The 5609-nt window shown below is 41.2% G+C and overlaps 1 non-coding gene across 1 annotated transcript; it reads left to right on the forward strand.

The window, feature by feature from the left end:
- Positions 1-4063: 4063 nt before the first annotated feature.
- Positions 4064-4167, forward strand: LOC112773585 (small nucleolar RNA R71). Its single transcript, XR_003188129.1, has one exon. It is a non-coding gene; the product is annotated as a small nucleolar RNA R71 (small nucleolar RNA).
- Positions 4168-5609: the final 1442 nt, after the last annotated feature.

Here is a 5609-nt window from a genome sequence, read left to right on the forward strand (position 1 = left end):
TTCTTGTATGTCTTGGAGGAGTTGGGCCAAGAGTCATTCTGTACGCAGTTATGGCCAATCCAGGATATAGCCAATTAGGTCTTTCATCCTCAAGTGGTACTTGGGCATTGATGCATAGTCTAATGATAGTGCTGGGGAAGTGGAGCCAGGATTCAGGGTCACTTTTCTTACTAAACTCTTGTATCTGTTCAGCAATGAGTTTATGAACTTTGATCTCCCCTCCCACCATAATGCAATGTAGCAATATGGCTCTTTTAGGGACTATTTCTGAAGAGTTTGCAGTGGGTAGGATGGATCTCCTAACTATTGCATACCACCCTTTAGCTTCAGGTGTTAGGTCTCCCCTTCTCAAGACTCTTGGAGCCCCTCTTGTTTTTCTCACCCATTCAGCTCTGATGGCACAAAGGTCTTCAGCAATAGTTGCATAGTCAGGTTCTCCTATCATCCTTTCTTCATAACTTGCTTGGCTGAAATGTATGTTTTTCAGGCCAAGGGTTTTCATGATTGCTTTGGGACTGAAGTCAACTTCCACCCCTCTCACATAGCTTTTGTATGTGGGTTTCTTGGTTGGATCCTCCCTTACTGCATTTGCATAAAACTCTTTCACCAGGTTGATGTTGATTTTAGTGATTGGCTTAGTCAGGAGCTCCCACTTCCTCTTTTTGATCTTTTCCCAAACACCTGGGAACTCATCCTTTTCAAGATCAAAGGGAACCTCAGCTAGTACCGTTTTAGGTCTCATCCATTCGGCTTGAATCTCATGGAAAACTGATCTGTATCTCCATGCATCGAATTCCCTGTTTTCCTCCATTGGCTGCTTGTCTTTTCTTCTTTTGTGGCTAGATGAAGCTGCCATTGGTTCTTTAGTTTTGGTAAGTGACAAGCTAAAGTTGACAAGGTGAAGCAAGAAGTGTTGTTGGAAGTGTGGGGAGGTTGTTTTCGGCAAGAGATAGTTTATGCTATGATGAAGGAAATGTGCATGAAGGAGATTTGGTGGTGTTGAACTTGTTCCCCAAGTGGTTCTTTATAGTGCCCGTAAGTGCAAAATGGACGGCTAGGGTGATTTGTGAAGGGTGGCTTGATGGTAAATATATGAATTAGGGAGAAGGACGAATTGCTTTTCATTTTCTTGGAAGTATTCTGGGTGCATTAGGTTGTACATGTAGCTATCTTTTCTTGCAGAACTTCCTTTTCCCATGTGTTAGTTTCAAAGACTTGTGAATTTTCTTTTTGACCAAGCACCGTACCTCCCTTTGTCTTTTTCCTCCATTTTTGTCTTTTCTTTTGTACCTGCACAAACAAACAAGTTTGCTATCATTTTTCGGTCCATGTGAATTATGAATAGTACTTGCACATGTAAATCAATGATTGTCTTTATGAGCTTATAGCCGTGACTTCTACATGTATACACACTTATTATTTGGACACCAAACTTAGTGTTTGGTCAAGTCTCCTGATGACATGAAATCCATATTGGTTGTCCTTAATGAATGTGCTTAATTCTAATAAATCATAGTCACCTTGGCTCTTTGATTCTAAACAAATTTACTACCCTAAGTAATTGAAACCAAAACATTAAAACATGCGAATGGTATACTTGTCATGAATTTCGAAATCCAGAGGAACTTCTTGCCTTTCATGAACCGTGTTCAAAGAGGAACACCAAACTTAATCTTTGGTTGTGCACTTTGAATGAAAAATTGAATGCATTTTGAATAAAATTTGGGGTGCCTTCAGGCACACCAAACTTAGAGACAAATTGCATTTTACATGCAATGTTTAGTGCACTCTTTCAGCAGTTGTCCTGAGGATTCAAGTTCATGCATAAGAAACCATGTTTTATTAGATGCTCAACAAAACAAAAAAAAGGTAAGGATATTAAAAACATGGGTTGCCTCCCATGAAGCGCTTCTTTAACGTCACTAGCTTGACGGTTGTCCCTTGTTAGGGTGGATTGTAGTGCTTGACGTCTTCTCCTCTCACTATGAAAACGTCCCCACTTGACTCATTCATGGCCTCTAAATGTTCCATAGAAAGAACTTTCCTGATTGTGAACACTTGAGGGAGCTGGGAAGGAATGGTTTTGAGGCCAGGTGGGATTGGCAGATAATGACTTGATATCACGTTATCTCCCGGAGAAAAACCTTCAGTGGGAATTTTCTTGTTTCGCCACCCTCTTGGCAATTTCTTTACAATTCTTCCCCTTCTCTTGAAGCTTTCTTCATTGACCCTTATGCCGGGAGGATCCTTCTGATCTGTTTCTGTTGATTCTTGTGGCTTTAACTCTTGCAATTCTTGTTTGCTTTCCAAGGACTGTTTCAGAGTTTCAGCTGCAGGATTGCCTTCCTCCAAACACAGATGGCTACTCTCATCCTTAGGCTTTTCAGGTTCTGGTTCAGGCTCAGATGCAGGTTTGAAAACTTTGAAAATGAGCTGTTCATCATGTATTCTCAGAATTAGCTCTCCTTGTTCTACATCTATGAGCGCTCTAGTAGTGGCTAGAAATGGTCTGCCCAGAATGATAGGGTGTAAGTAGCTTTCCTCCATGTCCACAATGACAAAGTCTGTGGGGAAGTAATAATCTCCCACTTTCACCAGCACATTTTCAACTACCCCTTCAGCTCGCTTCTGAGTTTTGTCAGCCAGTTGTATGATTACATCAGTGGATCTCACCTCATTCAGTTGTAGCCTCTTCATAAGAGTTAGAGGCATCACATTTATGCTTGCTCCTAAATCACAGAATCCTCTGTCAATTTTTGTTTCCCCTATGATGCAGGGGATATGAAAACTTCCTGGGTCCGTTTTCTTAGAGAGTGTGTCCTTCTTGATGAGAGCACTGCATTCTTTGTTCATTGTTACCGTTTGTCCTCCCTTCAAAACTCTTTTCTTGCTTAACAATTCCTTTAAGTACTTGATGTGTGTAGGCATTTGATGGAGAATCTCAAGAAAGGGAATATTGACATGGAGAGAGTTAAATGTCTCTAAAAACCTTGAATAGGTTTTCCCTTTTTCACCTCCTCCTAACCTCTGAGGAAATGGTGCTTTTGGTTGGTATGTTTCCATCGTGCCTTTTTGCAGTTCCTTGGCTTGTTCAGTTCCATCTTCCTGCTTAACTTCTTCCACACTTTCCTTCAAGATTTCTGGCTCCTGCTCTGAGGGCCTGATTCCTTCTTCTTCTGAAACTTCCTTCAATATGGTGATGGCCTTGCATTCTTCCCATCTCACTCTCTTTTGTTCCCCTTTAGGATTCTTTTCTGTGTCACTAGGGAACACTGCAGTTGATTTGACGGCCTGTTGAGATAGCTCTCCTACTTGAGATTCCATCCTCTTGAGTTTTTCACCATGGTTCCTTAAGGTAGCTCTCACATCATCCCTGAAGCTTTTCAATTCGGTTATGTCTTGACTCATGGTTGCCATCATTCCTTCTATCCGGTTTAATTGATCCTGAAATTGTTGGTTCGGATTAAGTTGGGTAGGTTGATTATTTTGGCCATGATATGATAGTTGGGGGTAAGTGTTTTGTGTGGCTTGGTATGATCTTGGGTTGGAGTTTTGGTATGTGGAATTGTTATGTTGGTTGTGGTTGTAAGGTTTGTGGTTTTGTGGTTGGGTTTGTTGGTTTCCCCACCCAAAGTTTGGGTGATTTTTCCATCCTGGGTTGTAAGTGTTGGAGTGTGGATCATATGATTGCCTTTGTTGGTTTCCCACATAGTTGGCCTCTTCCCAATCACCTCCTTCAATGCTTACTTCCTCTTGATCTTGTGTGTGTATTGCAGCCACTTGCTTTGTTTCTAATTGCCTGGTAAGCTCTGCTAGTTGCTTGGCAAACACCTTGTTTTGGGCTAGAATTGTATCAACATGGTTCAGCTCCATGACTCCCTTAGTGTTGTGCCTTTCTGATGCATAGTAGTACTCATTCTCAGCCACTGTCTCAATCACTTCAATGGCCTCTTCCACAGTCTTTTTCCTGTTCAATGAACCTCCTGATGAATGGTCTACAGCCTTCCTTGATTCATAAGAGAGTCCATCATAGAAAATATGCAATTGCACCCAATCATGGAACATGTCTGGTGGGCATTTCCTTGTCAAATCCTTGAATCTCTCCCATGCCTCGTAGAGAGTTTCACCATCTTGTTGTCTAAAAGTTTGAACCTCAGATCGAAGCCTATTGACCTTTTGTGGGGGGTAGAAACGTGCCAGAAACTTGCTTTCCACCTCATCCCATGTTGTTAGACTCCCCCTTGGGAATGATTCCAGCCACTTAGCTGCTTTGTCCCTAAGTGAAAATGGGAACAAAAGCAGTTTATAGGCATCTTCCTGGACTCCATTGGACTTCACAGTGTCACAAATTCTCAGGAATTTTGTGAGATGTTGGTTGGGATCTTCATTAGCACTCCCACCAAATGAACAATGATTCTCCACCAGTGATATTAGCTGTGGTTTGAGCTCGAAATTGTTGGCCTGAATGGGTGGTTTCTGGATGCTACTACCACAATTCCCAGAGGTTGGGTTTATGTATGAACTAAGAACCCTCCTCTCAGGAATGGCATTGTTTCCATCAGCTCTCTCATGGTTGTGAACTTCTCTATCCATGTTGAGATCTAGAGCTTCCTCAAAATTGTCCTCAGATTCTCCTTCAGATTCTTCTTCTCCCAGTACTCTCTTCCCTCTTGCTTCCCTTCTAAGTCTATGAAGGGTCCTCTCTGGTTCGGTATATGGAGGAGTTGATGTCTCTCCTCTCCTACCTGTCATACAAGAACACAACACAGGCAACAAACAAGTGAAATACTCTTGGTTAATGGAAGAGTATGGTTAGAGCAATTGAGGAATTAATTCAAACAGTTAGTGAGTCAGTGAGTTAGTTGCTTGAATTTAAAGGCATAAAGAAAGAAAACATGTGCAGAAATTAAAATTCAACAAGTAACTTGTACTGAATGAATCAAAACAAAAAAAAATGATCAATCTAGTTAACTTCCAATTGGAGAATTGTCAATCGAAAACCAATCCCCGGCAACGGCGCCATAAACTTGATGCGCATAAACTAGTTATGCTACGATTTAGGAAATTGCACGATCGGCAAAATTCCTTCCGGCAAGTGCACCGGTCATCGTCAAGTAAAAACTCACAATAGAGTGAGGTCGAATCCCACAAGGATTGGTTGAGTGAGCAATTCGGATTAGAAGTGTGTTCTAGTTGAGCGGAATCAAGATTTAGATGAGAATTGCGGAATGTAAAATTGGCGGGAAAAGTAAATGACAAGAAATTGAAATGGCGGAATCTTAAATTGCATGAATTAAAGAGCAGAAACTAAATTGCTGAAATTAAAAGGGAATGGGGGTGATTGCATGAATTTAGTTGCAGAATGTAAAGAGAAAGTGGAAATCAGAAATGGGGAATTCATTGGGTGTTAGGAGATATTGAGATCTCCGAATCAAAACATGTATATCTCTTCCTCAACCAATGCATTCATTGAATTTTGCTTGGCAATCTTATATGATTGGATCCCAATCCCTTGGCTCACCAATTCTCTCTAAAAACAAACAAATTCCCAATCCCTTGGTTTAAATGTTCATAAGAAGAGATGATGCTCGATCACTGATTATACCACA

The sequence above is a fragment of the Arachis hypogaea genome, chromosome 18, assembly GCF_003086295.3.
Source record: "Arachis hypogaea cultivar Tifrunner chromosome 18, arahy.Tifrunner.gnm2.J5K5, whole genome shotgun sequence".
NCBI classification, from domain to species: domain Eukaryota; kingdom Viridiplantae; phylum Streptophyta; class Magnoliopsida; order Fabales; family Fabaceae; genus Arachis; species Arachis hypogaea.